Below are 25,624 nucleotides of genomic sequence, written 5' to 3'. Positions count from 1 at the left end.
GAGAGAGAGAGAGAGAGAGAGAGAGAGAGAGAGAGAGAGAGAGAGAGCGCTAGCTCTAGCAAAAGGGAGAGAAAGAAAGGGAGAAACTGTTAACACAACAAAGAAGGAATATTGTGTCAGTACAGCTTCATGGCTCTGTTCCCCCAAAATTCTTTTCAACAAGGTCTTCTATCAGGGTATGAAAAGATTGTGCTCTAAGGCTTAAGAAATAAAAGAATTCCAGACTTCACATGAATTCCAGATTCTCTTATTGCTTCCAGACTAGCAAGACTATTTGTCTTGAATCATTTGGAGTTTACCTATTCAAGAGTTTGGTTGGAGTGACTATATTTTTATAACAAATAAAGCATCTAGTTGGAGCAGGAAATAAGCTGTGGGTGTGTTTTGTCCTCCTTTTTGATGGAAAGCTGTGCACACATTTCCATGTTCAGATAATCAAACACCAAGCAGTGGAATTTAAGACACATCCACCTTGTTGGAACCTTTTTCTCTATCTGAAGAAGAGCTCGTCAAGATGAAATTTTCATACATTCTTAATAGAACCTTATTTGTAAGAGTAAATACCAGGAAAATAAAGTTGAAAATCACAGCAAATCTGAATTGCATATATTTGTATTTGGTCATTATTAAGGACTTTTTTTTTTTTTTTACTGTCAAATACTAAACACCAAATGCCCATGGAAATAATAGGTCGGTTTTATCTTCATGCTTTTCAATTTCTGTCCTCCGGCTGCCAGCCACTCAATGACCACACCATCCATCTGTTGTATGAACCAGGAAGTGTCTAAATAAGCCAGACACTGGAAACCATGGGGTGAGGGCTACTGAGCAGTGAGTGAGATCTGCCCCCTATAGCCTGTTGTTCAGATAAGCTTCCTTCATTTTGTAAATATGGTCATCACCTTCACAGTTATCCATACATTTTCCAAAGGCCTGAATTTTATTAATCACGTTGAGGGTGGGATGAGAGGGGAAGGTTGTAATGAATCAGAAACCAAAATCTTACTGATTCTCTCCTGAGTCAGGGAATAGGGGCTGCATGGAGATCCCAGGAGAGTCTGGCCCTGCAAGTCTCTGAGTTCGGCCAGGTGCGCCTGTCACCCAAAACCTTCTTCCCAGAAGCCTGACTGCTCTGGTGTGGCGAATGTCCTCAATGTCCTGATTTGCTGTGTTCAAACAGAGATGAAACTGGAGTTTGGGAGCATCAGGGGTCAGGCCCCAGGAAGACACACCCTGGCTGAGTCTCTTTCAAGGGCTCCACCTGCAGGCAGAAGTTGGTGCTGCTACCAGGGTGCTTGCTGATAGTCACTCAGAATTGGGAGGACCAGGTCTTTAACTTTTATTTTCTATATTCTTTTTTTAATGGAAGTTTGTATTATGTCCTAAAGTATGTATTATGAAGTTGTGTAGTGGATGTCTCTAACTTCTTAAAAGGAGCAGGGTCTGCAGGGGGCCAGACAAGCCCACAAAGCCCACTCCAAGATTTTCTATTCACAAGTGGCCAGCAGTGTAGGGGAATCATATGGGGAAAGTGCTCTCTACCAGACCTGCTGAGGCCAAGGTGCTCAAAGTTTCATTCCTAGACAGGCAACCTAAATTTTTAGACAAAGGTTGATGGATAGGCCTCCCTTGTGGTCTAGAATAAGTCTCAGTGCTGTCACTGCAACAGCCTGGTTGTATCCCTGGGCAGGGAACTGACCCACATATGGCATGGCAGACCTCTACTGTTTCGCCTGCTGCTCCGCTCAGCAGTTTTTCAGTCATTCTGCTTGCTCCCTACTGTCTCTGGTGAATCCTTTCACCCCTCTTCATCTTCCCCACCCCCGCCACACACACCACATTTCAGGCCTACACCCCAGTTCTTCTACAAAATATTTTTTTAAAAATCTTGATGGACAGATATGGCCATTGAGATACTGTACATGTTTCACACACAACCTTAATTTATCAAAAATAAAATAATGATTAAACTACATCTAATCAAACACTTGGCAACCCATTTAAAAGCTTAGATTTTTCAAGGAATAATTTAAGTAAAATGTGTCCTCTATTTTAAAAAATTATTCTGGTCATGATTTGAGGTGTCCTGAAAACAGGCAGAGCGAGAGTGTCCAAGTCCATGAAGGTCCCTAGGCCCTGGGTGGTGGCCCTGTGCTAGGGCTGGAACACCTGGACGTGCATGTCCCAGCTGTCCTGGGAGGTCTGGGGGCCAGAGAGTAGATCCGTACCTAGATAACAAGAGTTTGGCGGAGATAGTGCAAATGGAAGCCAGCACCATGGAGAGAGGTGGTGGCCAGACAGAATAGCCCTTGGTGGAGCAGTTTGGATTTCATGTAGTAAGAACTGTGGTTACCTTCCCCAGGTCAATGACTGGCACAGAGGACTGGGTGGCCACTCCATGCCCAGCCATGTGTTCAGCCACAGAGGGCCATGGTGAAGGAGTATGGGGACAGGGAGGCTCGTGAGCCCCAGGCTGCTCTGCCATTACACCCTCTGGTCCTGTTCTGTGAAGACCCTGGGAAAAAATGAGGCAGAGGGGTCCTCTGGACCCATAATCTCTGGTCTCTTCTCTCTGTGACCACATGGACAATGAGCCAGCCAGACTCAGCATGTTCGGGTCCTGACAGCTCCTCCTTACCTGCCAAGGGCCCAGGGTGGGAGGAGCACCTTACATTGTGTTGGTCATTGCGCCATTTGAAGTGCTGGACTAATTTCAGGTCAGAGTAGAAAGGCCTTCCTTCAACATCATGAAGAATCTCATCAAACGAACTTGCTCTTTCTGGGGGCAAGTTTTGTGAGTCATCAGCCTGGGAACTCAAGTTCAAGATCCTAGTCAGCTCCTAACTCCTTCCTCGTCCTGCTCATCAGGAATTCTTCCATTTCTTCACTCTACTTAGACAGCTATAGAACAGGTTCCCAAGCCTTGTAAAGTGATATCTCAAAAAAATAAAAAAAGGTTTTGTTCTAAAATGGTACCTTTTGTTAGACTTCATAGTTGGATAAAACACACTGGATATATGAGGTTAGCAAAGTGACCAGGCCATTCAGGCCATGTAAGCACACACACCTCTGCTAGGACAATGATTCCAGCAGTGACCAAACCTTTAGCCTCAGGATGTCCTTGGTGAATTTCGGGCTCCTGTTCACACCCCATCATCTAAAGTTTGCCCCACTGATCCTTCGCTGCTTGTGAAGCAGACACTAAGCCTTTCAGTCTTGGAGTGATGAGAAGTAGTCACAAATGGCATTGATGCTAATAAACTCTTGCATACAAATCTGAATAAACTTTGTGGTTTCAATGACCTAGGAGATTGTAGATTTCCATCATTTAAATTGGAATTTAGTGTTTATCTTGTTGTTTGCCTAGAAATCTTGTAATATGTGGTAACAATAGGTAAAGCTGTTGCTTCTTAAAAAAATTAAAAATTGACTTATTCTCTTTCTTTATACTTTATATGTTAAGTAGTTTTACTTTATATGTGTATGGTTGTTAATTATAGCAATTTATTTGCATATACTTGTATATATTTATGTAGCTAATTTTAAAAGATTGAGAAAAGAATATGTCCAACTATGAGAGGTTATCTGCTTGGTAATGAGTGGTGTCACCAGGAACACCCTCACCAAGTCACAATAAAGGTGACATAGCAAAAACTCCGTGGATGAGTATAAAATAGATGAGCTAAAGACAGATTGCCAGCCAGTATTTACAAGAGAAAAAAAGGAGAGAGGATTACATAGGACATTACTGATTACAGATGCCAAATCTTTGTACATTTTCTGTTGGCTTGTCAGAATTTTAAAAAATTATTCTCTAGATTGTATTGTATAATCTGGCTAGAAGTATTTAACAGTTTCCTACCTACATGTTCAAGATTTTGTGGAGGACATTCTTAATTTTAAGATAGTGTGAATTATGCCATCTCTTGCTGTATCAATCAGAGACAAGTGAGGAAAACAGACAGACCAAAAAGAACAGGGGAGAAAAATAACCCCACCTGGCTCGATAGAGAGAATTTAGTATGGAAAATTAGTCATGGAGAAGTGGACTCATGAGATGCCAAGCAGAAGGTGCTAAAAAAATAGATCTTTTTAGCTGCAGCAGAAAATGGTCACTATCCCCAGACCTGGAGGAGTAAGAGGAAGACAACCAGCTACCAGGCGAAGGCACTGGGCCACCAGGGGAACTCAGCCAGACAGAGCTGCCTGGAAGGACCGGGCGCTGGAGGAGGACCATCTGGGAACAGGAACCAGGGAGGTGAAGCTGATATCAGAGGGGTCTTCACAAAGACAGGAGAGAGCTTCTCTCTTTCTCCTTCCCACCAAGCTCCTTCCAATTGATTCAACCTAGCCAGACAGCATAGCCGAGGCACTTGGGCGCCAGAGTTTACAGGGATCAGTCTCCTACTGTAGAGAAAAGATCTGAATAGAAAATAACCATCAAACAACACGTCCTGATGATTAATATTTCCAGGTTCTTCTTTTAAACGCTTCTCCTCTAGGCCTCCCTGGTGATGCAGGGATTAAGTGTCAACTCTCTCAAGCTATCACTGTAGGCTGCGTCTGATCCCCAGCCAGTGATCTCACCCACATGGCTCAGCAGACCTCTCCTGTCTTGCCTGCTGCTCCCCTCAGCAGTGTTTGTCAGTGGATCTGCCTGTCCTGCTCCCCACTCTGTCTCTGGTGAATCCTCTCACCCCCTCCCTACACTTCTGGCCTGGACCCCAGTCCTTACATTCATAAATACATTTTTTTAAATCTTAAAAAAACAATAAAGTTCCTATTCTGAGGGTCTGCTGCCTTCTACAAGCAATAATTTCACTGTGACTTTCACATTTAAGTCAGCAATATGCCTGGCACTGATTTTTTGTATGGAATGAGGCCAAGATGAAATTGCCAGTTTTCCATGATAGGATTTTAAAGCACCGCTGTTCCCCACTGCTCTGTGATGCTGCCTTTGCCACTGGGTAATTATCTGTATACATGTACGCTTCTGAATTTACTATTCTGTTCCAAAGATCTCTATTTTTTTCCAGATAGTCTTAGTCCTCCTATATTTTCTGTGAGAGTATTTTTCAATTATTGGTCTATTATATTTCTGTATGTATTTTAGAAATCAGTTTTTCAAGTTTTGTCAAAAATATTCTCAATTGGGATTTTGATGAAAATGACCCTGGTCCTATTAACACATTTAGGGGACACTAATGTCTGTCTATCATTTCATTGATTTTCCAGTTGATGAATGTGACATATTTTTAATGTCTCTCAATAAAGTTTTATAATTATCCCCAGGTCTGTCTTCTACAATATGTTACTAGTTACTTGTATGCTACTGTTACATAGAAGTACATATTTTATGCAGTGAAATTACCTTTTTAAAAAAAAAAAGCCTAATAGTTTATATTGTATAGTCTTTTGTATTTTCTACATATACAAACATATCATATGCAGGTAAAGATATCTTGCTTTTTCCTTTCTAACACTTAAAACTTACAAAACTGTACTGGTTAGGGATCCCAGAAGCATTGAATATGTGTGGTGATCTACACATCCATGTTTTGTCCTCAATTTCAAATGATACTTTGAATGTTACTCAATTTATGTTTAATGTATGTTTTTATATATAATTTTTTTACCAAGCTTAGGAAACTTCCTTCCTTTCCTCACTTTCTATGACTTTCTTTGCAAATTATAAATGGATGCTGAACTATATCAGATGTCATTTGCGTCCACTGATGCCAAATCAAGTACACTTGTATACAAAGAAAATACAAAATAATATGCAAATAAACATCATATAATGGTACCTCTTAAGTCTATCAACTTGGTGAATTATATTGACTGCTTTTCAGACAAACTGAAATTTTTGGTATAATGGCTATAATTTTTTATCTTATTAGATTGATTTTGACAATGTTTTGTTTAAAATAGCATTTATGTTCATAAATGACATTGACCTGATATTTTTCTTTCACATAACACCCTTGCTAGATTTTGGTATCAAGGTTTTCTATGGCTGCCACACAAGTTACCACAGCACAGATCTATTATCTTTTTATATTGGAGACCAGAAGTCTGCCTTAAGTCTCACTGGGCTAAAAGTACATCAGTCACAGAGTTGCATTCCTCCTTGAGGGCTCTAGGGAAGAATCCAGTTCTTAATCAGGTTTTTGGCAAGAATGCTGTTCCTCGATCAGGGCCAACTACCCTGATTTTTTGATGTTTGTAAATGAAGGGTCATATCCAGCATCTGGAAGATTCTATACACTTTGCTTGGAACCCTTATCCTCTGTCTTCACAGCCTCCAAGTCAGGCAGCATCCTCTGGTGCCATGCCTCCCTGACCCACCTTCCTACTCACACCTTGCTTGGAGAACACAGGAAAAAATTATTCTTTTTTTAAAAGTCACATGATTATGCTGGGTTCCTGCTGGATAATTTAAGATAGTCTCCCCCAAGAACCATAAATTATAAACACCTGCCTGCAAAGTCCCTTTTGTCATATCAAGTAGCACAGTGACCGATTCCAGGGAGTGGGGCATGAGTACCACCGGGGAGCCATTGCTCTGCTGCCACACCAGTAAATCAAGAGTTTTACTAGCTTTTACTAGTCCTGAAATTGGGTTAAATTTTGTTGCCTACTCGAATGTTTAATAAAATTTGCAGCCCAGACTTTTCTTAATTAAAAGATTTTTTTTTGTTGTTAGTTATATTTATCAGAATAAAATAGGCTTTCTATAGGACTGCACAGAATAGGTTTATTTCTCACTCAAGTCACACCTAAATGTAAGTTGAGCAGATCTGCTTGGTGGCTAACTTCCAAGATGCCACCCGGTGATGGAGGCTTTTCCCAAAAAAAGCAGGAGAAAAACAAAATATAAAACAACAGTAGAAGGAAAAATAGATTCTATTTTACGTAGATGTAATACAGTAATGAACATATAAACACATTAGCACAGATGAATCTTATTATGCCAAGGCAGTAAGAAATGAATCATTCAAAATTATTCTATTTATATTAAGGTCAAAATTAGGTATATGTACTCTATATTCTGCATAAATAAGAGGTAAAATCAAAGCAAGAAAAAAGTTACATAAAAATCAGAGTACTGACTACCTCTAGGAAATCTCAAAGCACTCCAAGTTCAAAAATGCTCCCTTGATTGTTCTTTAATTATGTCTTAACTCTTTGATTATTAGTATCAGAAGTCCCTCTTTCTCATGACAATGGAGTGAGTCTCAACAAAATATTTCCCTAAGAGGAGAGAAAGTATCTATTATTTTAAATATCAGCCCATAAAGAAGGAGTTATTATTAAGAAAAATAGTTTTGAAGTAGAGGGAGACAGAGAAAAATTGCTTTCCCTAAGATGAAGGTAAAGTTTCAATTTCTATATGAATTCACTTTTATTACCCACTTACATATATCTATGTGTACACACATACATATGTAAATGACTGGCTCTAGAAGATATCTCCAAAGAGAATACAATGTGAACTTTTCCCCTGGAAATCATGGGTATGATTGTATTTGTATGTGTATACATAAATTGCCATGTATATTGTTGTCGATAATACTGTGACTTCAATAAGCATTCCTTAATAACCCAGTCAAAACGATCATAGTTTAGAGTACTTAAACAACAAAATCAAAGGGGGGAAGGTCACATTTTATAGTTAATGTTGCCAATTTTGTGGATCTGTGAATGGCTGACTGTGATTGTATGCAGATTTAGGTTATGTCTGCTTCATGTCCCCCAAGACCTCAGTTCCCAAATTGTTTTCCTTGGCAATCTCTAATATATTATTAGAAATGTCATGAATGAAACAAAAGTGGCTTTGTTTCAATGTATTGGGAGAAAAGTATTAATTAAACAGTTAAATACTTGCTTCAATCATTTCCCATCTTTACTGAGCTCAAATGTATCTCCAAATAAAAACACAGAAGTCAACAGTCTTAGATTTACATGTGGGTTTGGCTTGGAACTACTACCTTGGGTGAATAATTCTTAAGCAATGTTTACCACAATGCATAACCAGAATTAAAATAATAAAAAAATACACAAAACCTCAATAGTTTACTCCCCTTTACCATTCTCGATTTCCAGCAAAAAGAAAGAACACCAGTGAAATTGCAAGTTGCATGTTCTTACAAGACACACACGGGGAGCAATATTCTGATTCACTTTATGGCCCATCAACAGACTTTCACGACCAACCATAGACACACCTGAGGGCCACTGCCCTGGAGCAAATAAATCATCTTGTAAATATTTATATAACCACAACTCGATGGAACCCATTGTGGAGATATCAGCTTAGTCTGCCTCGATGATTATGTAAACCTAAATGCAATAAATTATAATCAGCTACACGGGAAAAATCTCTTTTTCTCCTAAGAATAACCTATCATCTATGGTCCTAATGCTTGACTTCTAACACTATTTCTGTAATCATCTTGACTTAAATCAAGAAGTTTGGGATTATCTTGCAAGTATGTATGTTGCAAAAAAAAAAAAAAAGTACAGGAGAATGAAGTATCTCCTAAGCTACCTAATGAAGTATGATTTATTTTTTTACCTTACAGTTGGAATTATTTGCCTTTAAGATAAAGGAACTCAATAGCCCTACAGAACATTAACTGGAGGGAAGTACAGACTGTTTTTATATGTTAAATAACTATCTTCTAAGGTACATGACACATATAACAAGAAGAGTAGGTCTACTAAAGCCGCATGTTAGTTATCTCCAACAACAGCCAAGAGACTATGCCTGCATTACAGAGGATTGCAACACCATATATGTGAGTTCTAGCCCTCAGAAGTAATCACACGATTATGCACACTGTTACTAGTCTACTGCAGATTAGATTCACAAAACTGTCCTTGAAGGAGAACTGAGATAGGTATGTCACACCTACACCAAGCAGGTCCAACACTTAAGCAGATGTGTCTAGCAAACGGCTTCTCCACCACTGGCTTAGGCAAGGTTCTCTGAGCTTCCATCACCTCCTTTTTAACACACGCTCTCATATTTATACTCCCAGCATCCCCTATAAACTATGTGTAGGGCAATATAATAATTTGGTCTCTAGTCAGAAGTAAGTTTTGCTATTGAAATGTGTTTAAAACAGAAGTTAATGAGTTACAGGGCAATTACTCTATCTAAAAACAAACAGGTCAGCAATAATTAACTGGCAGTGACCCTTTTTAATGTTTTTTTTTTTTCATGAAATAGTAGGAATGCTCTCTAACTAATAATAACTGGCAATAATGCTGTCTAGTAGGAAAGGCATTGCTTCCATTTAGTTTAAAATCCCTGTTAAATATATGATCTTTCTTGCATGTGTGCAAACCAAAAGCAGAGTTTTATAAGTCAACAGGGCAAGTCTGAAGCTAAGCATGCTCGCTGATTGCTGCATGTGTTTTATCTTCCTTGAAAAGAGAGGGAACAAACATGAAATCATATTTTCAGAGGGGAAAATGCTTTCTTCATTGGGCCCATTCATTCTGCATATGCATAATTAATATTCACTATGTGTCACACAATGTTAAGTGGACTTGTGTCTGACACAAAAGCACTTGCAAACTGCCTCACACATCTTTCTAGGTCAAATTCTTTAAAATTAGCTCATGGTTCAATAAGGGAAGGGCTTCGTTCTCATTGTGGGATCTAACATGTCTTATAAATAACAACAATGATGAAAATAAGAGTGGACACTGCTGAGCATTTACTTACATGTGCTGTTCTAGATACTTTACATCTAGTTTATTTAAAGTGGGTGTTGTTGACATCCACATTTTACTGATAAAACACAGACACATGAATGTAACTCATCTAGCATCTTGGAATCCACCAATCTGCTACCAGAGACCACACTTTTGATCTAGTCTTTTGAGTGAATTATTACTCTGAAGCAGATCTACAAAGACTTTTAATGGAAGAAGCTGGAATGTCTCCTGTAGGAGAAAAGAAATTCAGCTAGTAGACACAGGTGGAGAATTGTAACAGAAGAGAAAACAGCACGTGCAGAGGTGGACAGCTGCACTGTACAGCCCACTAGTCATCAGACACATGTGGCTATTGAGTTGGTTAATTGTGGCTACTCTGAATTAAGATATGCTACAAGTATCTTAATTACATCATTGTCTTTTTTCAAAGCAAAGTAAAAGAACTTACTTGAGATACCCTAGCTAGAAAGTAGAAGAGCTGACATTCAGACAGCATCCTTAGCAGTAAAGTTCATTCTTAACTTAGATAAGGAATGATCAGAGAGGCTAAAAGACAAGCCCATGCTACAAAGTGATTCCTGCAGCTCATATGTGACATACTTGTGTTTGGAACCATGACTAATGGAGTTAAAAGCCCACACACTTTGCAATGCAACATGCTTATCTCCCAAGGTCTCAGTTCCAAAGTCCTATAATTCCCTATCCTAGAGGCAGCTTTCTCTGAAAGCACATTGGCCTAGTGAAGTTTCCTTCCATTATGGACAATAGCCCACATTTTGCTTTATAGCTTAGGCACTCTCACTGTGCTTCTTTATGATCTGGGAGCTCTAATATCTGAAACACAATAGCATCTATTTACAGTAAACACATAACCCCTCTTTATTATTGACAATCTTACTATTGACTTTCTCTTTGAGTGGGCCACCTTAATAAACAAGCAATTACTGGGAAATAAATGGATAAACAAAGAATTCCTTTTGGGGGCTAATAAATCTTTGAATCCACTTTCTCAACTTTTCCTTCTACTTTATTTTTCCCATTGGCCTGAGTTTACATCTAACTATGCAAGGAGAACAATGAATCAAATGATCAATTAGGGAATCAGTGGCCCTGATTTGACATTCTGCATTAAGCAGGAACTAATTGTCTGATTCCAGATGCTTTTTAAAACATATCTCAGCAATCAATAGGTCAGGGACCGTGTTTTCACTAGAAAAGCATCTTAAGCTGGTTCAGAGGAAGCAAGATGCTCTACAACTGGCATGGAAGCTCCAAGTTCTCCTGCCTTGTCCTGGGGAGATTGTACTTCTTCACAAAAGCTATTTGGTGTTCTATTTCCACAGCCAGTGCCCCATGCAGACATGTGAAAACCTGGGGCAAAGGAACATAAGAAACCTCACAAACTTTTGGAGTGAGTAAAAAGGTTATGGAAGAGCAAAGATACATTCAGGGCTTTTCGCACTTAAGCAAAGGCTGAAAACAGAATAATGTAAACCAAAATAGGGGACTTTCACCACCCAAGAGAAAGCAGCAATCAATAACTGACAATGCTTTCATGAAATATGATAAAATGGTTTCCAGAAGGCTTTAAGAGGGCCTCCAGAGCACACTCAGAATGACCCAGAGCCTCCATCAAACCCATTTCTCTTCCTTCATCTTGATTCTGAAGTCATCCTGCCTTAAATGGAGTCTTCCTTGTTTTTTAGGAAGCTAATGTCTGATACACCCTAGTGTTTCACCCTGCCTGAAAGTCCACAGGGAGGAAACACTCACCAGATACATAGAGTCTACAGACAAAAAGGCTCCGTTTGCCTCTCCCAGTATCCTACACAAACCCACAGAAGCTGCTTGACCCCTCAGTGTTTAGTGCATCCTTCACTATCACCCACCCTTGGAAAGTGCACCCACCAGCACCCCATGGGCCCAGGGACTATATAGTCATAACAAAGAGGGCTGAGGTCCGAAGGAAAGAACAGCCTGGTACCACCTTGTCCTGCTAAAGTGCCTTGGAAAGAAGGGATGGGATTTCCTTCCGAGGAGTCATATCTGTGGTTCCATGGCGGCAGAGTGGAACTGGACAAACGCTCCAGTGACTAATCCTTTAAACCCAGTGTTTATTTCCATGCACACATCCTGGGTAGGAAAGTCTGAGTGAAATGGAAATAGAAACATGATTTATAAGCAGATTTACCACTGCAAACAAAATTCACTTCAATTCTTTCCATGAAACATCGGTTATTCCCTAAGGAAAAGTGACGAGATGGAGCTGGATAACAGTCCTTGGGCGGAAACCTCTTTGCACTCTGTTTTATTTGGGGAGATCCGGAGAGCCATTTAATGTGACAAAGGCAAAATATCTATCTGCTCCCCTGAAAAACAACTTTACTTTGATCTCAGCAGGTGTCGTCTTTAAAGGATCCTCTTTACACACCCTGTTCAGTATCAGGTTTGGGGTGGGAGGGGGTTACAATTCCTACAGAGTTCTTTGCATCTGGAGACTCTGGGTTGGAAAACTCAGTTACACCATGGGAGCAGATCTCAAAGCAGACAGCGATTCTGATACCATTATTGACTGCTAAGAACTACCAGTAGGGTTTTGATAACGTTACTCTAATGAATCAGCCCACCAACCTGCTGAAGTAAACCCAGCAGAAATTATCAACCCAGTTTGACAGGCAAGAAAACTAAGAGGTAGAGAATTTAAATAAAATGTTCAAAGTCACACAGTGGGGAGTAGAGAGACAAAATTTCTAGTCCGAGTGGACAAGACTCCAAACCCCACAAGGGGGACTCCCTGCTGGTGTCCAGCCCCAGTGATCCCAGGAAGAGAGACACAGAATAACAACCCTAATTTCAGTCCACATGCCACCACCACACCCTCCGGACTGTTTTTCCTGAGACATCCCTGCCTCTGACATCTTTGCTCACATAGTTCCTTCCTATTGAATAATTCCTTGCTCCAAGACTGACTTTCTGACTCTGGATCCTCCCCTCATGGATGAGTGGTCCTGTTGTTATAAAAGGGTTTAGCTCATATGTGTCTCCAGCTTTCTTCAAAACATGGGACCCATTCATTTAATAAGCACTCTCCTAATAAAATTTCCAATGGCTTTGAGAAGCATATCAATGGCATCAGTGGTTCTTCCACTGGAAAGAACCACTGTCCTCTCTTTTACATGTGTCTAAGAGCTTTGAGACAAGACACCCTCAGCTAGGCTATGGATAAACAGAAGGGTATGAATAAGGGGCAATTAATTCAGGAACATCTTTTAATGTCAAGCTTCTTGAAAAGAAGACGACAGAACAATACTGCAAATATTTATTGAAACCTGATTTTGCTCATTATTCTGAGAGTAAAGAAGTCCAGAACTTATTGTTGCAAAAACAAGATTAATAAAGTTGAACTAACAACAATACAAAATGGTATTTAATTAAATAGAAAATTATGTGCTGCTGGCTATAAATGCATAGGATAAAACCAGTGAGGACAGAACAATACACGGGACTCAAAGATAAAAAAATATGACTTGTCTGAAACACTGACAAGAGAACATCAATAAATTAACTTCACAACCTTGTGAGAGAGATGTTATTTTTCTCATTCTTGACAGAATATACCCAAAATATGAATGCAAATTCTATAATGCAAATGATACTCATACAGTGTGCATTTCTGCAGTTTTTATCTCAACCTCTTTGATTTACTAATTTCCTTTCAGTGGAAAAAAAAAAGCAGTAGCAGTTGGAAGTCAAAGTGAATGTCTATTCTCAATAATGACAGAAGCAATAAAATTACAATTGTAAAAAGTTTGTTACAGAATTACTTAGAAAGCATTAGACAGTTATTACAGATATTTACTTTTAAATATCTGTAAAAATATTTACTTTTATTTTCAAACCCAGAATCCACACTTTCTGAAAGTACTCTGATCTGAATGCAGTGTGTGGTTGTCCCAGAATTATTAGCTACACAGAGATATAATAGAGAAAATTAAATATTTCATGCAACTTCATACCAGTAGGAACAAGTACACTTCAGAAGCTTGGGATATTATTTTTTAATTAAGTTTGATAACAAATATAAAGACCTAGAACAACTTCAAAGGGAAAAACAATCTTTTGGTTGAAAGGACCTGTTAAAGCAATTGGCTTTACAGAAGGAGATATAGAAATTGAAATCTGAAGTTACCTTTGAATAACTCAACTAATGACTAAGCCTAGAGGCTGAATTCATTTTCCCCTTCTAGATGAAGACTGGAATTCCTCTAGGTTGAAGCACAGAGATAAAATCTTCAAGTGTGCTAAGATAATTACAAGTAAAATACAAAGCATATGTTATCTCTCCTGCCCCCTTCTAAATCCTAAATTTAACCTAAACCTTTTTATTGCATGAGTCAATATTTAACTTTTATTGCAGCAACTATGTGCTAGGCATGATGCCAGGCGCAGGGATAACAACAGTGGACAAGTCCATATTGACAGGGGCACGGCATGCAGCCTCATTCAGTGACCTAAAGGACACTGATTCTGCAGGTGTCACGAGCTAAACTAACTTGCTAGTTCTCTCACATTAACCATCAGCATAAAGAGCTTCAGTGGTTCAGACTACTGATGTGGTTCTGAGTGGGCCTCCCAGCAGCCTATTTGCAAAAAGAATAAGGAGTCACTGGGAAAAGACTCATGCTACAAGAAAAGATACTTAGACAAGTATCGCAAATGTGAATTCTCCTTTCACAAGCTCATGTGCACAGGAAAAGTAAAACCTGACTCAGGACCTCTATCCTAGGTGGTAGTAAGAAAATCCTGAGTTACAATCCTTGTGGAAGTCCTAAGGTTGTGCAAAGAGAAAAAAAAAAAAACTGGACATTCAGGGAAGTCATTCAAGTTATTGTTTTTGTGTGACAAATTAGCCCAAAACCTAGTAGCTGAAAATACTCATTTTCTTTTGCGCATGATTCTGAAGCTCAAGATTTTAGGAGGCAATAGGCTGGATCAGCCTTGCCATATCCTCTCAAGTGACTGCAGCCAGATGTCGAGGCAATTTGGGCATCTGAACACTCCATTACAACTAGGTATACAAGGTGCTGCAGCACAGGGACCGAGTATAGGCACAGAGGTCACTGTCACAGCAGCAGTCCGCTATTTGCTGTTGTCCACTGTTAAGAAAATCTGTTCTCTTCCCTGTGGGAAAAGTTTCTGAACTTGAGGCAATGCCAATTCTTTATTTCTCCTTTTATTTCCTTTGCCATACAGGCAGATTCTCTAAAACCATCTTTATCGTAGATGTCACAGAACATATTGCCAATGTTTTCTTCTATAGATTTTAATGTTGCCGGTCTTCTGTATAAGCCTCTAATTCGTTTTCAATTTTTTTTGTGCATGAAATTAGAAAGTGATCCAATGACATTCTTTTACACACAACTGTTCTGTTTGTCCAGGACTATATGTTAAAGAGACTCACCATTCCCCATTGTAGGGTTATGGTTCTGTTATCATGAAGTAAAAAGTAACATGTACATTTATTCTGGATTTGGGTTCTGTTCCATTGGTCTGTGTGTCTATTGTTATGCCAATATCATGTTGTCTTTATTACTGTTGCTTTTCAAAATAAAGTAAGGTAACATAATGCCATGGTTTCTCTCCTTTTTTCTCGGGATTGTTTTGCTGTTATAGATCTTTTATGGTTCTATACAAATTTTAGTAATTCATGTGGAAGAATATTGCTGGTATTTTGATATGGCTTACATGAAACTGATATATTGCTGTTGGATGAGCTGACCTCAAATTCATTTTGTATAACCAAATTTCTATTCTCCTCTTGTTCCTCATTGTGTAATATAGGTGTCTGTTACCTCTACATTTGTTTTTTTTTTTTCATTGCTTTATTATAGTCCTTTTATATATGCAGCTTGAAGTTAATAAATCCTTTTAGTATTTGCTTTTCAATGATGTTCCTTACCTTCTGTCTTCTTGGAACTTAACCCCTCATGATCAAGTTCTAGATGGTAAATCTTCAAGGATTTTAAATACTTTCTGCTATTCCTTCCTGTCTAAGATTTTTAGTGAGAAGTTTACAACAGTCTAATTAGCCTTTCCTTTAGGTTGCTTTGTAGGTATCCCTGCTGCTTTTGACATTCTTTCAACATCATTGTTTTTCAATATTTTTATTATAAGGTGTTTTGGAGTGGGTCTGGTATTATTTTGTTTGGAACTCTTTGGGCCTTCTGGATCAGTACACCTGGTTAATTTTCCAGATTAAAATGATTCTCAGCAATTATTTTCTAAAATAAATATTCTATTCCTTTCTTTTTCTCTTCTCCTGGAAACTGTCCCCAGCTATCCATTCATCATGATATAGATGTTATTTCTCTTAGGTTATCCCAAAGAGCTATTACACTGTTTTCACCTTTTAATTATTATTATTATTATTATTCTTTCTCTTGTTCTCTTTGCATGCTCTCTGACATGATGCTTTCAAACTCACTAACTTTATTTATTTATGTTTATCTACTGTTGAATCTGTGTATTATATACCTGATTTCAACTACAGCATTTTCAGGTCCATTAGTTTAGTTGTAGCTATATCACATTTTCTCAATTTCTGTTGTGCTCTTCAATCTTTGCTGTGTTTTACATAATCCACTATTTTCCTTAATTCAGTAAGCATGGTTATAGCTATTACCTTAAATCCCACAGTTCTGCTAGATTGATTCCACTCCCAAGTTTTCTTTGCTTCAGCATTTGTGATAAATTCTTCTATATCTTCACTTTTAGTTTGGATGTGTATAATAGGATTCCATAGCTTATCTTAATCAGTCAACTTTGACTTATAAAAAACTAAGTAAAATCCTAGGGGTTTTTTACCAATAAAGATAGCTTTTTATATTTCTTTATTTCACAGACTGCTGCTTTTATGCCTGTTCAGATGACTGGGGCACTGGTGCCAGTAAGGGGTAACATACAGAAAACAAGTGAAACAGGGAGCTCATCCTTAACCCACTGGCTTCCCTACTGGTCTTGTATGAAGCCCAACTGATGCTTCAACTCAGGTTGTCCCACATGATACCTGTATGACATGTCTTGTTTTACTTTTGTCCCTAATAACTTTGATACAAGGCAGAGTGGTCCAAGTGTTACAAAAGAGTGACATTCAAAGACAATTTGACAATTTCTGGGAAGAGATGAAAGCCAACTAGGGTGCCCTTAGCCTGGCAGGGAATAAGATATAAACATGACTTGGAGAGGTATGTTAGCTATTTCATACTATTACAACTTGTTTCAGTGATTATCTTTCTTAAGAGTATCAAATCATCCCCTAATGGCCTGAGAGACTTGAAATACTTCAAAGCATTAGAGTTTTCTGTACTGAGTCACTGGGAGGTCTGGACTTCAGCCTTATGTTGGCCAATAGCCAGAGTGTACCAACTTAGCAAGACTTAGATCTGAAAACTCATTAGTAACCCAAATAGGTTAGTTCAGAGGTGAAGATGTAGGTTCTGTCAATACCATAAAAGTTGACCTCTTGTGCATACAGAGCAAACTGATACAAATATGGGGCCTTTTCCCAGAGGTGTCTTCTTGCTATATTGTTTTTACCTTTCTTCATTTTTCAGATCCATTTGCACTCTTATCAAGGTGATATCTTCAGCTTCTTTTAGGAAAAACAACTATGAACAATTGTACAAGATGCCAAAAACCTATCTGTATGATATCAGGTTATGAGATAGTATTTCTAAAGTTTAATATTTATTTAAATATTTCTTTAAAGATTAATAAAAAAGGCCCTCCCTGGTGGCGCAGTGGGTTAAAGCAAGCACTGAGAATCTAAAGCCGCTTCCGCATGAGTTCGATTCCCGCCTGCCCAGGAGGTGACCACATGGCGTGGCAGACCTCTCCTGACCCGCCCGCTGCTCCCCTCAGCAGTGTACTACGTCGATCTGCCTGTTCTGCTCCCCACTCTGTCTCTGGTGAAGCCTCTCACCGCCCCTGAGCCTCTGGCCTGTACCCCAGTTCTGTATGCACAAATAAATAAATCTTTAAAAAAAAAAGATTAATAAAAAAATGTGTGTTTCTAATTCTTTACCCAGCAAATTCTTTCAATTGTTAACTAAGGAATTTTTTCTTTCCTATAACTAAACAAGTTATCCTTTGAGAAAACAGAAAAATGACCAACAAGAATCAGGAAGAGATGAGAATTTCTCGCTTACAGAAATTAGAAAATATCAAAGTAGATAAAGGAGAGAGAAGTGGACAGAGCATTAGCAAGACAAATAGAAAGAGAAAAACTTAATTTCTTAAGGGAAATAACCTGGTAAGTAGCACATGAAATGGAAGTGCACTCAACCTTGAATTGCCTCTCTCATAGCTTGTATGATGTAGGAAGGGTCTCTGGACAGAACAAGACTAAAGATCAAAAATTTTGTCAGATTTTTGCTGTTCCCATCGGCTGGTAAACAAATGTTTAGAAACCTGATGACTCTAGGCCTGGACACCCACTGTCATAAATTTCTGTCTCACTGTTGTTCATTTTACCATTTCTAAGCTATCTGAATTGAAACTGGATCTGTGAGCACAGAATTCTCATGAGATATGCACCTTGGATAGAGTCACAAGCCCTGTATGTCCTGCGAGCAGCAGCTTATTGATGGCCACAACTAACAACAATAAATGGCATGTAGCTCAGTCCATGTCCCTTGTTTTCTCAGCCAATAAAGTTTAATTCCATGATGCTCAACTCCAGTTCTAATACTATATAGATCCCTTGCCCCAGCATCTCTTAGACTCTCTCTCATGCCCAGAGAGAACCCCCTGAAACAGTCTTGATCATTTGCTAATCAATAAACACTGACTCTTGTTCACCTTCACTGGTGTCTGTGAAGTCCTCTTTAAGGGTCACAAGAACTCTTTTCCTGTCTTGGGAAAAGGAACCCCTGAGTCCAAGCCTCTGATTCCTAGCAGTGGAGCGCTGGAAAGTGTCTGGTTAGCTGCTACCTTATCCACCTGTCCTGTTGGAAGGTAGGCTATAACTACTCCCTCTCCCCCGAGACTGGCTCCCCTATCTGGTCACACAAACAAGATCATCAGTCCCTCTCCCCTGGAGGGGCACATTGGAAATGAAAATCCTCTGGACTTTAAGAAATCCTTCCCAGTAACTCCTCCCATTAGGGGAAACGACCAGAATGAAGATCATGGGGATGATGATGACATGAAGGAAAAACTTGCTACCTTCATCAAGTGAACACTATGTGGAAGCAATGAAGACTGAAGGGCAAAAATAGACATTCCTTGAAGAGGCAATATGCATTCTTTTCAACATTAGCAAGTCAAATCCACATGTCTTGAATCTTAGTGTTTCCATTTTTAATGTTAAACCATTTTTTAAAAGTTTCTTCCAATATCTGACATTATTTCTGCCTTTGCACTAGCTACCAAAGTGGAGACTAACAGGGCTAAGAGTTGAGAAAAATATTCAGCACAAGACTGAATTTATATTTGTATCTCATTTCTAAGCTACTCTGCTTGTGTGTGGCTACATGAAATTTTGTTCTTGTTTCATAGATCCCAGTGAAATTATTAAGTCCCTATTTTAGAATCAGATAAAGTCCTGTTTCTCTTCTAGCTTTCCAGAAAATATTCTACCAACACAGCCACCATAGAATTTACAGATGGCTCATAAAACAAACTGAGTCACTAACACAGACCAAACAGTAGATAGGAACAAACAACTTGAGTTTGGATGCTTTTGACTTTATAAAGAACAACCAAGAACCACATTTAAAGCTGCATTGGATACTGATGTTTCTTTATTGATATTATATTGGGAATTTGAAAATATTCAGTATTTAAAATATCAGTCAATCCTAAAATTCACTATTCTAAATTATTCAAATGAAGGAATTTAGCTTTATTTTACATAGAAACACATTTTCAAAAGTTTATTCTTCTAAATTCAAAAATTGCTTTGCAGACAAGATTTATGGAGAGGATGGTTTATTTTAGGGCAAACCCAAATGTTCTAAAACAATTATGAGACTATTGTATTTTTTTAAATACAGTATGTTTCTGTTTAAAACCTTGTAAACTTTGTTTTTCAACCAGGTTTCCTCAGAAGGCAAATATTTTGTTGCCATGGAAAATCTCATCTTCAAGTAATTCTTCCATTTTCAGGTCTGATACAAGCTTCCAGCTATGCTGCAATAAAAGCTGTTCATACAAAGATGGCAAATATCAATTTGGCCAGCTAAGGCTTCGTGTTCACCCAGTTTCACTCAGGATTCTTCTTTAAGGCATCTTCTTCAGTGATTTCTACAATCTTATAATAACTCATAATATGGTACATCCTGACATCTTTTAAAAGATGCCACAACTTTTCAATGTTGCAATTAAGTTTAATTTTCCAGGAAAACCCCACATTTCTCCATCTCTATTCTACCATGGAGGTTGGGGGTAGGGAGGATTCACAATGTTTCATGGTTGGTAATGACATCTTTAGCTTTTTTTTTTTTAAAGATTTATTTATTTATTCATATAGAACTGGGGTACAGCCCAGAGATGTGGAGGTGAGAGGATTCACCAGGGACAGAGTGGGGAGCAGAACAGGCAGATCCACAAAGTACACTGCTGAAGGGAGAGCGGGTGGGTCAGGAGAGGTCTGCCACGCCATGTGGATCACCTTCGGGGCAGGCGGGGATCTAACTCATGGGGAAGTGGCTTAAGCTTCTTAGTGCTGTGCTTTAACTCGCTGCGCCACCAGGGAGGGCCACATCTTTAGCTTTTTTAATGACATTTTGTTTGCTTAGTTTTAAGATCATTAGCCCAGTGCTTTCAACATTATAGTGGTTCATCCTTAAATGCCTCTGCATTTCCAAAGGATTCTAGCATGTCTTCCCTATTGTATTTATCCTGGATAGAAAATAAAAAGACATTTCCCTCCAAGCACCTCAATCGTGCAGTCAAATATAGGAAAAAAATTTTTTCGACTAGGATATCATAAAATAAAATGGAATTTCAATAGAGAAAAAAAACACAACAATATAAATATCAATTATAAATACTACCCACAGTTTAAATCTAGTAATCACTCTAGGGACCAACTAGACCTAGTCTCACATGGTTAAAAAAAGACTGATGAGGTCAAACTAATGTGTCAATCAATTAGCTGCCTAATGCATGAAAAGGCTTTGCTCTTTAGAAGAAGACAACAAAATCAAGGCTTTAAACAATATGATAGCCACAAGTTGAACATACAAAAAATATTAAATATGTGAAAAAGTATATATAAGGCATAATCAAAACAAAATAATCAAGAAAACAAGTCCACAGGTGTTGAAATTGCCATAGAGAGACTTAAAACGTTCACTATAAGTGTTTGTTCAAAGGAAAATAATGGCATAATGGTCAAACAGATGTGGAAGCTTAGCAGATAAAGTGAATCTATAAAATAATTTAAGGGAAACTCTCAAACTAAAACTCTAATAACTGAAATGAAAATGTTACTGTGTTAACAAAAGATTACACATTACAAAAGAATATATCAGTACAATTGAAGACAGGTCAAAAGAAACTAAAGATTAAAAAACTAAACAGTGGGACCTCCCTGGTGGCACAATGGGTTAGGGCGCAGCATAGAAAGCTGGTCACAGCTGCCTCAGTGTGAGTTTGATCCCCATCCCCAGAGGTGACCCATATGGCATGGCAGACCTCTCCTGACCCGCCTGCTGCTCCACCCAGCAGTGTACTTCGTCAATCTGCCTATTCTGCTACCCACTGTCTCAGGTGAATCCTCTCACCTCCAGTACCTCTGACCTGTACCCCAGTTCTGTATGCATAAATCAATCCTTAAAAAAACTGAACAGAAATGAATCTTCAAAATAAAGTACAGTGTCAATGATAGTGAAAGAATATTAAGTGGTCTAACATATGTAACATAAAAGTTCCTGCAGACAAAGGGGAGAAACATAGGGGCAAGAATCATTTTGAAGAAATAAAGACTAAAAATTTATCATATTTGCACAGGACTATGGTGGTGGCATAGGGGTGATTTGGTGATGGAAAACCCGTGGGGATTACAATTGAGATGAAAAAAAAAATGTGCAAAATGATGTAAAAATAAACTTTTTAATAAAAAAAAAGTAAAAAAAAAATTTATCATATTTGATGAAAAATATCAACTGACTGATCCAAACCTAAAAGTCCTAAACATACCATATTTAATTTGTTGAAAACCAAAGATATTGAAGTCTTAAAAGCAGCCACAAAACAGAGACATGTTATCTAGAGTCCTAATGATAAGAATGAGAGAAGACATCTCCTCAGAAATAATACAAGCCAAAATACAACAAAAAGACTTTGTTAAAGCTATCTATTAGAAGCTAAAGAAGAAAAATCATATTAGCATATTAGCTGATGTATATAAAAAAGCACTTGACATTTAATGGGGCCTGGGGTCTGAGAGCTGGACCCCAAGGCAGCTTCTCTTGCCTGAGTCATTGTCTGAACCAGGAAAGAAGTGAATGTCAACACGAGCTAAGCAGAACAGCAAGAAAAGGATTGTCAGATAACAAGAAGGAGAGGCAAGCTCCCTGAACAGTTCCTGGGTACTCACTGAGGGGCAAGAAGCATGGATTTATATATTCTGAAAAAAGGGGGTTAGTGTTTTGCCAGGGGCAGGGGGCAGTTAGTACTCTGCAATGTGACTTCCTGGGCAGGTTCTTTTTTTTTTTTTCCCCAGAGACAGAGAGAGGAGCAGAACAGGCAGATCACAAAGTACACTGCTGAGGGGAGCAATGGGCAGGTCAGGAGAGGTCTGCCACGCCATGTGGATCTCCTCCGGGGCAGGTGGGAATCGAACTCAATGCGGAAGTGACTTAAGCTTCTGAGTGCTGTGCTTTAACCCGCTGCGCCACCAGGGAGGGCCCCTGGGCAGATTCTTATCTGGTTAATTGTGTCCATGTGTGGAGTCTAGGAGCCAGGTCTCCAGGCCTGAAGAGATGTGTCTCCGGGAATGTGCAAATGGGTCTGACCTTGACCCAGGTGGGTGTAGCTTTAAGGTGTGGGAGAGCATCAAGGCTGTAGCACAGCTTACAGAATGCCCTGTTTCAGCAGGTTTCAGAATGCCATCTTCAGGCTGGCCTCTAATGACTCTAGATGCCTTCATGCCCAACTTACTTCCTCTTTCAACATAATTCAATGACTATTCATGATTTAAAAAGAAAAAACTCTAGGCAATTTGGTTCTCTGTCTTAGAACATTCACAAAAAATCAACTCAAAAAGGATTAAAGACTTGAATGTTAGCTCTGAAATCTTAAAAATTTAGAAAAAAGCACAGGAGGCAAGTTCATTGGCAATGATCATGGCAATAAGTTTTTGAGTCTGACATCAATATCAAAGTAACAAATTCAAAAATAAATAGGACTACATCAAACAAAACAATTTCCACACAGCAAAAGAAACAATCAACAAAATGTAAAGGCAAATACAGAATGGAAGAAAAATATTTGCAAGCTATATATCTAATGAAAGTTGATATCAAAATATGCAAGGAATTCACAAAGGTCAATAGTGAAAAAAAAATAGCCCATTTAAAATATGGACAAAGGCCCTGGTTAGACTTTCTCCAAAGTAGACACAGAAGTGGCCAGCAGGGACAAGAAGTGCTCAAATTACAAGTCATTATGGAAATGCAAATCATAACTGTTAGTACAAGAGGACATCACCTATTTTTTGCCTATTATCGAAAAATATGTAAGAGACAACATTACTAGGGAGCATGTAGAGAAAAGGGCATGTGTACATTGTTGGTGGAAATGTAAATGGATGTGGCCACTACAAAAACCATATGGAGGGTTCTCAAGAAATTAAGAAATAGGCCTACCATGAGGTCAGGAAATCCCTTTTGAGTATATGTCTCTAACATTTATGAAATCAGCATTCTGAAGACATGTGTGCATTTCCATGCCCACTGCAGCATCACTCATAAGAACTAAGATAGGGAAGTAATGCGATATGTTCATCTAGACCATCTTAATTGCTGAAGAAAGTGCATGTGATATAACTGCTTTAGAAGAGAGCCTGAAGTTTCCTTCAAAGATAAACACCAAACTGGGCCCTCCCTGGTAGCGCAGCGGATTAAAGCACAGCACTGAGAATCTAAAAGCCACTTCCGCATGAGTTCGATCCCCACCTGCCCCAGAGGTAACCACATGGTGTGGCAGACCTCTCCTGACCCGCCCGCTGCTCCCCTCAGCAGTGTACTTCGTCCATCTGCCTGTTCTGTTCCCCACTCTGTCTCTGGTGAAGCCTCTCACCACCCCTGAACCTCTGGCCTGTACCCCAGTTTTGTATGCACAAATTAATAAATCTTAAAAAAAAAAAAGATAAACACCAAAACCATTTAATCAAGCAACCATCAAACTCACTTGAAAACGTATATATACACACAAAAGCCAATATGTAACTGCTTTTTAGCAGCATTATTCCTACTTATCAAATAATAGAAACAAAGATGTTCTTCAAAAAAATGAATGAAAAAAATGGTATATCCATACTATACACTATTATTCAGCAATAAAAAGAAATAAACAATGACCTATGCAAAGACATAGATGAACAATGCTCAATGAAAGAAGATATGCTGAAAGCATTTTCTCTCTTCCACATCTTGAGATGATCTGTTAATTATTTGTTCTTTATAATCTGCTCAAGTGAGGAATTTAAGTTCCTGTCTTGCATCATTCTGAACTCATAGTTGATCGCATTGCATTCACAGAAGGAGAGGATGTATTTAACTGCTAGTTGCTATGTACCTTCCAAGTTGCTCAGTTTGAATCAGATTGGCTAACCAACTTTCTCCACTCCAGAATGTGTGGGTTGCTTATCTACTTATCAGTTTGCCAAAACTCAAAACAATGCCAACAAACTGCCACTTAAGCAAGAAGAGATCAGTTGCTTTTTTTTTTTTTTTAATTCACTTGTTTGGTTGGTTTCTTTATATATCACATAGGAATCTACTCGGATCTGATGTACTTTTTTAAATCACTTTTTATTGTCTCATGAGTTCCTTTTTTATTTTGAATGTTAACTCCTTGTTGGATGTTTGATGTGCAAATATGTTCTCCCATTAAGTAGGCTGTCTTTTCATTCTGATGATAGTTTCTTTTACTGTGTAGAAGCCTTTAGGCTTGATGTGGTCCTGTTTGCTTTTTTTCGTTTTTGTTGGCATCAAGTCCCCAAAGACATCTCTAAGACTGATATCAAAGAGTAGATTGCCTATATTTTCTCCCTTGTATTTTATTGTTTCAGTTATTTCTTCCAAGTTTCTAACCCATTTTGAATTAAATTTGTGTGACTGGTGTGAGACAATACTCTAATGTCATTCTTTCAAGTGAATGGTAACTCCCCAATTTTCTAAATACCATTTATTGAAGAAAATTTCCTTCCTTCATTATATACTCTTTGCTCCTTTGTCATAAATTAGTTGTCCATTATCTTTCTGGGTTCTCAATCTATTCCACTGATCTTTGTGTCTATTTTTATTCCAATGCCATGCTGTTTTGATTGCTTTCATTTTGTTTTATTGTATAATTTGAAGTTAGGAAGTGTGATGCCTCCTCCATATTTGTTCCCTTTTTTTCAGGGTTACTTTTGCTACCTGGAGTCTTCTGGGTTTCAAATAAATTTCATGATTATTTTCTGATTTCTCTGAAAAATGTCATTGAAATGTTGCTAAAGATTGCATTGAATCTGAAGCTTCTGATTATATAGCCATTTTAGCAATGCTAATTCTTCCAACTCATGGATGGTTCTACAGCTTTTATCCTGTTATTCTCTCCTACCCTTAACAATCTGCATCTTCCTTACTCGCATGCTTACGTCAGTATTTAGTGTAGAGGTATC

Source organism: Condylura cristata, unplaced genomic scaffold, assembly GCF_000260355.1.
Source record: "Condylura cristata isolate star-nosed mole 26May11 unplaced genomic scaffold, ConCri1.0 scaffold00006, whole genome shotgun sequence".
Lineage (NCBI taxonomy): Eukaryota > Metazoa > Chordata > Mammalia > Eulipotyphla > Talpidae > Condylura > Condylura cristata.
This window is presented reverse-complemented; position numbering follows the sequence as displayed.